Raw genomic sequence first — 13,735 nt, 5'->3', positions numbered from 1 at the left:
TTGTTCTAGGTCTTTCATTATGATATTATATCTTGGATTTCTTTATCTTGAATTTCTCTATATTGGACTTCTTAATCCTGGTTTTCTTTTTATCTATATTCCAAAATTTATCAATCACGGCTCATATCTACAGTGTGTTCTTCAGTTGTGATAATCATGTTAAATGTGACTATGCTTCTGGTTTGATCATAGTAATGTGGTAATTCTAGTATCTGGATTTCTCTAAATCTTCATGAAGGATTTGACATCGGCAAAGGCATAAGTGGTGAAATTGCTAGTATCAGCTTGTATGATGGATTTCTTTTCTCAAGAAAGTTAATCAAGTTAATGCCTTCAATTAAGAACATTTATACTACCTTGAGCTAATGTAATTGAAATGAACTTTGATTAGTATGATGAGTGAATTTTGCATGATTACATATTAAATCATTTTGTCAACTAAAAGGAAGGATTACCTGAAACTTTATCAAGTAATAATTAAGACCGATTTGGTTGTTCATTTTGTATGGGTTATTGTTTGAAAGATTTAATGGGATATTTATGTCTGAAATTTTTCCCAAGTTTGAGAATAAGATTTTATCTCTCCGGGAAAAAAACAGATAGTCTGAATGAAAGTTTATATATCTTAGAAGACTTTGATATGATTTAAAGTTTCTTTGAATGATAAAGTTTTCATCTTATGAAAGTTGAATGGTCTACTACATGTTGGTAACGATTTGAATATACGAGAATATTGTTAACCGAAGCCTTTGAACTGGGTTAGTCTGCATTGAGCAAAGGCTTCTCAATTTTTAGTAATGTGTTTTAAGACAAGAAGGGCAGTGTGATAGCTTAAAGTATCTGTTGTCATAGAAAGACTTAAGTTGAGATAGTGTAGTTGACTTGAATTGTTAAAGGATGATAAGATAGTTATGGTATGATCTCTGAGAATGAGATTACTATAGATTTCATATCAGAATTATTCCTATCTTTGAAAGAGAAAGATGTCATATTGATGAATCTACAAATCATGTCGGTAAGTACTGAATTTTCGCTCATCAGACTTATGGGATTAAGTATCTTTGGGATTGTTGAATTTATTAAAATGCTAGTTTTTGTTAATCGGAATGAGATCCGAGATTTATATCGTGAATTATTGAAAAAAAGCTAATTGAGGCTCTAAATTTTAATAATGACCAGAGGTTGAACTAGTAAACTATCGGGCTGTATAAAATGATAGAGAACTTAAGACCATGATGATCGGGCTGGCTACGTGCAACACCCCTTACCCGAGACCGTCGTCAGAGTCTAGCACGAGGCATTACCCGACTTAGCTTACTAATTCAGGGAATAAAAATTTACTTTTAAAATTAATTTAGTTTCATTCATTCAATATGTCCGTAAAAAGGGTCCTCGAGACCCTAAAACATGAAATTGAAATGGTTCGGGAACAAACCGTAATCAATAAAAATTTTTCGATCACTTAAACAAATGAAAATAATTTATTTCATCTTTCATAAATAAATTGTCCATCTGCATCATAGTCATTAAATAAATCATAACTCGAGTTACAAAACTCAAAATCCAAATCCATAAATTTTATTTGAAACTAGACTCATATATCCTCTTACTAATTTTTTTTCAGAATTTTTGGTCTAGCCAATAAGTACAGTGTATAAGTTAAAGTTTTCCCTATTTCAGTGTTCGGCTACTCTGACTTCTGTTCACTACGAATCAATTTTCTCTCCATAAAGAATTCAAAGGGCTATGTCGTTTATTTCTCATAAAAATAGACTCAACAAAGAATCTATACATGTAAATTATAACTCCTAATTATTTTTTTACAATTTTTAGTGAATTTCTAAAGATAGAACAGGGGATTCAGAAATCACTTTGAACCTGTCTCACCAAAATTTAAATATCTCATAAAATACAACTCCTTTATTTACTCTATTCCTTTAATATGAATACAGATTCGATAAGATTTAATTCTATATCTCATTCACTATCTAAATCCATTTCTACTATTTTTAGTGATTTTCCAAATTCACGTCATTATTGCTATCTGATACTATTTTAAAGCTAATTTCACCTTTTTCATGATTTCCATGGAATAACTAGCATTTAGGCATACATAACACCAAACATGTCCTTGATTAGCCATTCCAACAGCTAATCATTATCAAGCATTTACATACCATTCATCAGCCATATCATAAGATCATACACACAAAATGGCTACGATGCTATACATGCCATACTCAAAATGAAACGTCTAGTTATACCAAAATAATCCTTGTGATAGTGTGCCCAGACCTCCGACGTACTTTACGATCCCTGAGTTGGCTTGAAAAAACTATAAAAAGAAGGAAAATAAAGGGGGTAAGCATTAAGATTAGTAAGTTTGCATGCACATAAATAACAACATTCATAATGACACTACTTAATGCAACTTCATTAATTGTCATAGACATATTTTAAACTTCTTCACTTACTTACTTACTTAATCAAATTTATTAATACATTTTACTTACCTTTTTCCTTATCAAGCATACATGAACATTATATACTTACCTTTTCTCTTCTAGCATGAACTTGTCTTACCTTTTTAGCATAACTCGTCTTACCTTACCTTACCTTGACATTCTCTTTAAATTTTCCCGTTGAACCACTTGGAATACTAAGGATACACGGGTTCCTTACCATTGCCATGACTTGTCATGGTCTTATGTGGTATCCTTTTGAAACTTACCATTGCCATGTGTGACAGCCCTAAATTGACCCTAGTCGAAAAGTGGTTTCGGGACCGCTAAACCGAGTCATAAAAATAATTAACCGTCATAGTTGATGCTCATTATATGTACATATGCATGTGTGAAAATTTCATGTTTGGATTTTGTTAATTGTAAGTGAATTTTATCAAATAGGACTTGTGTGAGAAAATTTAGAAATGTGCTAGGCAAATGTAAAGTGGTCTATTAATGCATGTTGTGAAAATGATGGTTTTGCATGTCAATTTACCCAAAATTTAAGCATGGTGGCCGGCCATGCTATGAGTGGAAACATGTTGCAAACATGTTGGGTTAGTGGTTATGTTAGAAAGAATAAAATAATGAAAAAAGGAATATGATGAAAACAAAGGAAAAAAAAGTGTCCATCCTTTCACATTTTTCTTCCTTGGCGAATGTTCTAAGAAGAAGGGGAGAGCTTGAGAAAATCAGCTATGGTAGTTTGCTAGACTAAGGTATGTTTGATGTTGTCCATGAGATTCATGCATGTTTTAGTTGTTAGTTTGAGTTCTACCTAGCCCATGGTTTAAATCTTTGCTATGGGATGGAGATGATATTCGACCATGGGTGTTGTCTTCTTGGTTGATGTTGATGTTGTGGTGATGAGGCATGAAGATGAGTTAAGTTTGACTAAGGTGGATTTGTGTTGATGTCATTTGCATGCTAAGTGTGAAGCTTTGTAATGATACATGTGTATGGTGCTTTTGATGTTGTGAATGGAAGTAGTGGAAAAGTAAAAGAAAATTTATGTAGAAATGTGGTATATGTGGATTTGTAGGATGTTATAAATATATGTGAAGCCATGCTAGATTAGGAAGAATTCGGTCAAGTGTTCATGAGATGAAATTTTGTGTTTAGGTGAATTAAAGATGGTGGTATAGTTGATATCATGTATATATGTATGCATATTCGGCCATCAAATTAAGAGCATAGGTGATGTTGAGTCTAAGCTTTGACATTCGGCCATATATATATATATGCATGTGTGATTGAATTATTGATAGTAGGGCGATAGCATATGGTTATTAGTCGAATAGCTCAAAAACATATGGTAGGAAGATAAGAATTAGTCATGTATCTCCTATGATATGAAATCATTAATTGTAACACCCCGAACCCGAGACCATCGCCGGTGTCGGACACGAGGGGTTAACAAGCCAAATCCACATATTTCACCCACCAATTTGACATTTCCAGACAGGCTGGAAATCTGCGTCACTGTCACCTTAAAAATCATATCTCGAGTTTAAAAACTCAGAAACTGATTCTGTAAATTTTCCCTAAATTTAGACTCATATATCCATCCATGTATTTATTTCTAGAATTTTTTGTCGGGCCAATTGGTACAGTTTATTAGTTAAAGTCACCCATGTTACAGGGATCGACTGCTCTGACCTTCGCGCGTTACAACTTGAATATCTCTCTGTACAGGGCTTTAATACTGGTGCCGTTTGTTTCTAATGAAACTAGACTCAAAATGGAATCTGTAAATATAAGGCATGACTCCTAATTATTTCTGGATAATTTATAATAAATTTTTAAAGTTACGACAGGGGACCCAGAAACCGTTCTGGCCCTATCTCACAATAGCTTTAATATCTCTTAACATGTAACTCCTATGACCGTTTCGTTTATTCCACATGAAAGTAGACTCATTAAGGTTCATTTACATAATTTATTCACTATTTAATACCATTCCTACAAATTTTGGTGATTTTTCAAAACCACACCACTGCTGCTGCCAGCATCTGTTTTCAAAGTAACCATTACCTATTTCATGATTTCCACGATTCAAATGGCCCTTTTTGCACACATAGCACAAAGTGTGATTATGATTAACCATTCCAATGGCTAATCCTTTCAAACAATTTCATACCCCATAATGATTATCATACAAACTATTATAGAATCATACTAAAAACGTATATAAGCCATTTTAGCATGGCTATCCAAGCTTACACAAAACCGAATGGTACATGACCTTCAACATTAGGGTAGTCCTATACATGCCATTTCAAAGTTCAACCAAAATTATACCAAAATGGAGGCTTTGATAGTGTAGATGACTTGACTTTAATGATCCCGAATCCGATTGCTACCGAGCAAAATCTATAAAACAGAGAGCCAAAGCAACGGAGTAAGCATTTTTATGCTTAGTAAGTCTCAAGCAATAAAATCAGCTTTAACCAAAGCATTACATTCACATAGCCAAATGAATCATTTCATTAATACACATTCACATAATCATACTTACTTCACCATCCCAACTCTCATGTTCATACACAAATAACGGCCGTTAAGGCCGATAACTCGTTCCATCATAGGAGCCAATATTCATACGCTCTTACTCCTAGCGCATAAGCACACACAACACATACCTTGTTATTGGGAAGTTTCACAAGTGCATTAGCTGAAAATTTTCCAGCAAGCTTATAATTTTCAAATCACATACCTTTGAGTTTAACGGATATAGCTACTCGTTCAAACGCCTTGGGACATAGCCGGTTATGGTAACCCGCACAAAGGCCTTGGGACTTAACCCGGATTTCTAATTTGCACAAATGCCTTGGTCTTAGCCGGATGTAGTCACTAGCACAATTGCCTTGGTCTTAACCGGATGTAATTACCAGCATAAATGTCTTGGGACTTAGCCGGATATCATTCAATTGCTCATGCACACATATACATCAATAATCATTTCCCATTCATATTTCATTTTAGTTACTAAGGCTCAAACACAAACATATCACTAGCATAATCGCCTTGAATTTAGCCGGGTATCATTCAAATACTCATACACACATAAATCAATAGTCATTACACATCAATTTTTCATTTCACATAATTCGAGTAGGGTCATTTCTTGAGGACTTACCTCGGATGTTGTCGAACGGCTTTGACGGCTATTCGATCACTTTTTCCTTCCCTTATCCAATTGTGGCCCTCTAAGCTCTTGAGCTAATTCAAACAAATTCAATTTATTAAATTCTCGCTTGCTAGCCTTGGCGAATACACATATCATTGATTCAACATCACATAACTAAGCACTTTAGTCAATTTTCTTTAATTACGCACACATTCGCCTTAGCTCACAACAAGGTAGCCGATTACCTAAGTCAAGAATAGGCATCATTAAGCTTGCCTCTAACCGAATGCATGCACAATAATTCCCCTCATGTGGCCGATTATGCTTAGTCATTCTTGCATAAAATCAAAAATAAATTGCAAGATTTTCACATCATATGTGTACTAGGCGAATGTACATGCAAATTTCACAACATTCTTCAACAAACTTCTTCTTTAAACAACATATTCATCACTTTCTTCATAATCAAAATATCATGTGCAATCATATATACACATATAAGTGCAAGGTCAATTTCAAGGTGTCCATAGCCATCCAAAACACAAATTTTAACTAACATGCAAGAAGCATGAACCATGCTCATGAATGCATCATGGCGAATACATCACAATCATGCCCCTTTCAACTTCAATCATGGTTAAACAAAAAAACTCAATGTCTTACTTAAAATTGGTACAAAGAAGTTTCAAGAGTAGTCAATCCATCATTGCATGCATCATTAGCAAGCTTCACATTTAGCATGCAATGGCTTTAACACAATAACAACTTTGGCCAAATGCCATTTCCATGGCATAACAAGGATTTGAACCATGGCTAACATGCACATCAAGTTAGCAACCAAAACATGCATGAAACTCCTAACACAACCTCATACATACCTTAATCTTGATGCAAATTTAGCCAAATCTCCTTCTAGATCTCTTCTAAACCAAGCATGAAGCAAAAATCCTATCTCCTCCTTAGTATTTTCGGCCAAAAAGGAAAGAACAAGGATGAACAATTTTTTCTTGTTTTTCTTTCACTTGCACGGCAATGGGGAAAGGATGAGCTATTTTTTGATTTTTGTTTCTCATCCAACATCATTAATTATTTTATCATTTAATTCATCATGCATTAACAAAACATGTTTCAACATGTTTTCTTTGCCCATAAACCATGTCATGGCCGGCCACTAGCTTGTTTTGGGGAAATTTGACATGCAAGTCCATAGTTTTGCATGCATGTTTTAATTAGTCATCACACATTTCCCTATCGTACTTTCAAAGTTCACTACTAAGTCCCTTCTAGTGAAATTCACCTTTATAACACTAAATCAATCATCAAAAATGTCACACATGAGCACACACATATTATAGGCATCAAAATAAATTTTAAATTATTTTTATGCCTCGGTTTTGTGGTCCCGAAACCACATCCCGACTAGGGTCAATTTTGGGCTGTCACATTAATATTTTGATATAAATATTTAGCAAGACGGTTAAACTAGTTAATTTGTTGATTAAGCTCAAGAAGTTAAAGGAGGAGAATCAAGCAAAGGCAAAGGAAAGGACATCGAGTAGCCGGGTTAGAACCGTTTTACCCAACACAAGGTAAGTTATTAAGCATATATTTTGTATTGATATAAATAATCATAATACCTATGTACTTATGCCGAATGGAATGATATATAAATGCATGAAGTGACAAAATTTATCGAGTGTAAAAAAGAGAAGTGAGATGTATTGAGTTGCTGATTTTGGCACTAAGTGTGCGGGTATAAACGTTTACTATAGTGAGATTGGCACTAAGTGTGTGAGTTTAATTGTATAGCACTAAGTGTGCGAGTTTGAATATTAAGCACTAAGTGTGCGGACTTACTGTATATTTTTGAATAATCATTAACGTTAAGTGTGCGACTTTATCGAGTAGATCATAGACAGCGGAACGAGTAGATATTTTGAGTTCATAAGGAATAGATGTTAATGTTTATATTTGGAACTGAGCTTGGTAAGTCTTGAACCTATGTGGTGATTATATTTGAAGTAGGAACATAATATTATTGTGGAGTAGATGAAATGCTATTATTAGTATAATTTAAATGAAGATAAAATGATGTGTGGAGATGCATCAAATATCATATCGAATATCATACGAGATGTCAATGGAGGCTTGGCTAGTTGAGAGCATGTAATCATAAATGTGCGTGAAATTATGGCATAGTCGGTATGGATGGAGTACCTAATCTTGCATTATTTGATTTCTTTTATGATATTTTATAGATGGACAGTAGTGTAATGCTTATGACTTCTTGAGTTATATACTCATTCGGTGTGTTTATTTGTCACTTGTTTAGGTTCCTTTGATTCATTTTTGTGTGCTCGGGACCATCGTCAAGTCATCACACCACTTGCAACTTTTGGTATCTTCTTCCTAGTTGGTCTAAGAGAACATTTCGGCATGTATAGGCTATTATGTTTTGTTTGAACTTTGGTATGTAAAACTTTGGATAGCCATGCGAAAATGGCTTATATACATTTTGAGCATAATGTTATAGTCATCTTGAATGTATATGTTCATTAAGAGGCAAGGAAACTATGTAATAGGTAAAGTCTACCTTAAAAATGGATGCTGATAGCAGCAGTGACGTGGATGTGAAAAATCACTAAAAATAGTAGGAATGGAATTAAATAGTGAATAAATTATGTAATTTTCATAGGAAAGTAACGAAATGATCATATGAACAGTATATTAGGAGATATTCAAGTTTTCGCAAAACAGGGCCAGGACGGTTCCTAGATTCCCTGTTCCGACTCTGGAAATTTAAAATGGACTGTCCAATAAGTGATTTAAGTCTGCGAACCCCTCGTGTCTGACTCCGGCAATGGTCTCGGGTACGGGGTGTTACACCATGTCTCGACATGGTCTTACATGGTATCCTTGCCTTATGAACTCACCAATGCCATGCCTTGGCATGGTCTTACATGGGACCTTTGCCTTATGGTAACTTATCAATGCCATGTCTTGACATGGTCTTACATGATTTCCTTGCCTTAGAAACCTTACCAATTGCCATGCCTTGGCATGGTCTTACATGGTATCCTTAAACCCTAATGTCATGACATTTGTATCCTACACATTCCTAAGGTTCAACCGGGACTTTCTGAAATTACTTCTCTGTCAATTCATGCTTGAGTCTTTTTTGAATAATTTCATAAAATAAATATAAACATGCTGGAAATTAACAACATTAACATAAAATAATAGAATATTGCATTTATTTATCGCAAACTTACCTCGAAACAAAATACGATCAACTATATCGATTTAGTCCACTATCTTTTTCTTTCCCCGGTCTAACTTCGAATTTCGTTCTTCTTGCTCTATAATAAAAAATTTTAGCTTATTTAATACTCACATTTACTAAAACAGTCCTTGACTCAAACTTTGGCAAAATTACATTTTTGCCCCTAAACTTTTACATATTTACACTTTTTCCCCAAGGCTTAGAAATTAAACTTCATCCTATTTTCTTATGTTTTATGACACGTTGATCATTTTTCCGTTCTATGGCAACATCAAATTCTCACTTTAACATGTACTTATGAACATTAGGTATTTTTACCGATTATGTCGTTTTACTCGTTTTCACGTAAAATCGCTTAGCAAAAGTTGTTTAACACAAATTTAAGCTTCAAATTCTACCATAAAACATCAAAATAAACACATTTCACCTATGGGTATTTTTCCAAATATAAACCCTAGGTTAAATTATTGCTAGAATAAGTTTAATCAAGTTACCGAGACTCCAAAAACATAAAGAACATTAAAAATGGGGCTAAAACGGACTTACAATTGAGCTTGGAAGCTTGAAAAACCCTAGCTATGTCTTCCTCATGTGAAATTCGGCCAAGGGTTGAAGATGGACAAAAATTGGCTTTTAATTTTGTTTTTAATTCATTTTAATAACTAAATGACCAAAATGCCCTTAATTAAAAACTATGGTGTTTTATCTTTCTTTAGGTATTTTTGTCCAAACTAGTATAGTGGTCTAATTACTACCCAAGGACCTCCACTTTAAAAACCCATTACTCACAAGTACTTAGTACCTTTGTGAACTAGAACACATATTTTACAACTTTTGCAATTTAGTCCTAAATATCAAATTGGACCCTCTATCGATAAAATTTCTAAACGAAATTTTCACACAATCATGAAATCATGCCATAAACCTTAAAATGATAATAAAATAAATTTTTCTACCTCGAATTTGTAGTTTCACAACCACTGTTCTGTTTAGGCCCTATTTCGGGATGTTACACTACGCCATTTGAATCTGAGAGGATTCAAGTATGATGTGTATATATATATTCTATGATGGTATTGGTTCGACCATTGTATACATCAGTTCTCTGATTGAAGTCAAGATTTGATTGATGCGTCGTAAACACAGAATTGTTCATAACTTTAGTATGAGAAATTAAAGAGCTAAGTATTAAACATAGCCTGAGTAAAAGTCTTTCAGCAATGATTATGAGATAGTAGAGTTTATGTGAAAACTGAACCAATCTTCTGGTAAGATTTTTAGGGACGAAAATCCTTAAAGGGGGAGAGTTGTAACATCCCGAATTAGGGCCTAGTTAGAACAGTGGTTTTAGGACCACAAATCCAACACATTAAAATTTATTTTTATTATATTTTTATGGTCTACAATTTCACAGGATGATTTCGTGAAAATTTCGTTCGAAAATTTTGACGTTTGGGCACTCAATTTGGTCAAAAGGACTAAATTGTAAAAACTGCAAAAGTTGAGTTCTACATGTTAGCGGTGTCTAATTGTTATGAAATTTTAAATTGGAGTCCCTTAAATGGTAATTAGACCATAGGATAATTTGGTGGACAAAAATGGACATGAAATGGGTGAAATTGAATATTTTTAAGTTAGGGGCATTTTGGTAATCTAGTAATTAAAATGAATTAAAAACAAAATTAAAAGCCAATTTTTGTCCATCTTATGCCCCATGGCCGAAACTTGCATGGAGAATACATAGCTAGGGTTTTTCAAGCTTCCAAGCTCGACTGTAAGTCCGTTCTACCCCCGTTTTTAATGTTTTTTATGTTTTTGAAATCATCGTAACAAGATCTACTCATTTCTACCCCTATTTTGAGGTAGGGTTTGTGTTTAAAAATTTAAAAATGGATGACATGCATGTGTTTTGATGTATAATGGTAGAAAATGAATGCTCGGTGTGTAAGAAATGACTTTTACTAAGTGATTTTCAGTGAAATTGTTAAAAAGGACCGTTTTGCAAAAGTTACAAAATTTGTCATAAAAGTGTGATTTAGTGGAAATTAGGGGTTTCTATAGTTATGAAAATGATTTGGCTAGGCTTAAAATGTAAGGAAATTAGATACAAATCATTTTACGAGTGGTGGGGAAAAAGTGTAAATTTGTGAAAGTTTAGGGGTCAAAATATAAATTTGTAAAAATATGATTTTTGGACCCATATGAATAATTTGACTAATTAGTAAGCTAAATGTGATATTATAGATCAAGGAAAATGAGATTCGGGCATAGATTGGAAATGAATGAGATTATGGACTAAATCAAAATATACAGCCGTGCTCGCATTCGAGGTAAGTTTGTATGTAAATAATATATTGATTCTTTTTATGTTATTATATTTCGTTATTATATGAGATGTCGCTGCCTATAGAATGATCATTTGATGTAAATTACGAATGAAATAGACGATGAATGAATTTGTTAACTGTTGAAAAGTGAGGAATTTCCCGGTTGAACCTTCAGAATAGAAATGATACGAATGATCCATTGTGAGAACACATGTGTAGTACTATGTGTAGGCTACTATGTGTTTAAGATGGTTGTAGGTCACGTGTGTAGTACTAAGTGTAGGGTGTACCAGATAGTTAAGTTGTATGTGTAGTACTAAGTGCGGGCTATTATGCGTAGCCGACAACTTCGATCACGTGTGTAGAACTAAGTGCAAGCTACTACGTGTATCATATGCTTAGGTCACGTATGTAGTACTAAGTATAAGCTACTACGTGTACCAGATTGTTGGTCGCATGTGTAGTAGTAAGTGCAGGCTACTATGTGTGCCAAATAGCTCTGGTTATAAGGGGTGTTACATTTAGTGGTATCAGAGCTATGCTTTAGTCGATTCTCAGACTAACCTAGCATGTTTGAGAGTCTAGCTATACTTCCCAAAAATCTATGATAGTGTGATGTCTCCCGATGCGAATGGGAACCATCCTTTTTGGACAAAGGTGCTCTCCAACTAAGCTATACCAGCCATTTTCAATGTGAAGCTAAGACATTCGGGTAAAGTATAATTATGATTAGCCTAAACTCAGAAAAGTATGAATAAAAGTTCATGATATGTATGTGATAACATGTGAGATGAATGTTCATGTTGTGATGAGTATCTATGCTTGTTTGATATTCATATGATGTTATGCACTTGATTTACTTAACTAAGTGAATGTGACAAATAGAAATTCATGAAGGTATGAATAAAATGTGACAGCCCAAAATTGACCCTAGTCGGGAAGTGGTTTCGGGACCGCTAAACTGAGTCACCGAAATGTTGGAACGTAATATTTATTGTCTAGAATATGTGAATATGAATGTGTGAAAATTTCATGTTTGGATTTTTCTTAATTGTAGATGAATTTTTGTGATTAGGACTTATGTGAGAAAACTTAGAAATGTGCTGGGCAAATGTAAGTGGCCTATTAGTGCATGTAATCAAAGGGGTGGACTTGCATGTCAAATTCCCCTTTGATATTAGCTAATGGCCGGCCATGACAAGAGTGATGGGCAAGGGAAACATGTTTCCAACATGTTAGGCTAGTGATGTATGTAGGAAACAATAAAATAGAAAGCTAGTAGTAAAGAAATAAAAAAAAAAAGAAGAGAATGGTGAATGTCCCCCATTGCCGTGAGTTGAGGAAGAGGAAAGAAAAATCCTTGTTGTTCATCCATTCTCATTTTTGTTACAATTACCATGACTTGAGAAGAAGAAGGAGTGTTCATGTTTTCTTTCTTTTGCAATTGTTGTAACTAGAAGAAGAAGAGGAAGCAATAATAGAGAAATACAATGGAGCAAATCAAATAGGTGATTTCCATCTTGGAGGAATTTTCGGTCAGTTCTTTGCAAATATTTTATATTTCTTCCTAAGCTGTTCGGTTTTAAGTGTTGCGATGCTTGAGATTGTTGTTGCATGCGACATGCATGTAAGATTTTGATAGTTTTGTTTGGTGAGTGTGGATTAATTTGCTCCTGGAAACCGTGGCTAAATGGTGAAGTAAATGGTGTGGTATGGCTGCTCAAATATGTGTTGACGTGTGCAATTGTGACTATCTTATTATGCTGCCTTAATTTGCTTTTACATGCTGTCCAATATTGTAAATTTTATGAAAAATTCGGTTAAGTTTAATGCATGTCTCATTTGAAAATTCAATGCTGTCCAAAGCTGGACATTTCCATGTTGTTCGGTGAGTCTTTCAAAGGTAACTTTGCTAAATTCTCACATTTAATTTATGGGTACATATACAAGTAATGTTCGCTATATGGAATGTAAGTATAGGTGTGATCGGTCATGGAAATTTGATATGAAGTTTTGTTAGGTGAGTGGTGAATGGCGAATGAATTATATACATTGTGAGGATGAAATTTGTATATAAATTGTGTATGTGTGCATTCGGACTTTAAGGGTAATGAGATGAAGTTAAGGTGCTAATTTTAGTTCGGGTGATAGAGATAATTCGGTTGAGTTGATTCATGATGTTGTACATTAGAATAAAAAATTTACTACTAAATGTATTTATTCTAGATCAAGACATCAAAGGGGAAAATCAAACAAAGGCAAAGCAAAGATAATCGAGTAGGCGATTGGAAATCGTTTCATCCAATATAAGGTAAGTCATTAAGCATATATTTGGTGTTGATTTAAATGATCATAATATATATATGCAAATGTGTTTAAATGAGTTGATGTGTAAATGGAAATGTATGTGTATGGAATGATGCCATTGTTGAATGTATAAAGGCAGCAAAATGCATAAGGTATTGGTCTCGGCACTAAGTGTGCGGGTATA

Source organism: Gossypium arboreum, chromosome 7 (genome assembly GCF_025698485.1).
Source record: "Gossypium arboreum isolate Shixiya-1 chromosome 7, ASM2569848v2, whole genome shotgun sequence".
NCBI lineage: Eukaryota > Viridiplantae > Streptophyta > Magnoliopsida > Malvales > Malvaceae > Gossypium > Gossypium arboreum.
The sequence above is the reverse complement of the archived record's forward strand: the minus strand, read 5'-3'. Positions refer to the sequence as shown.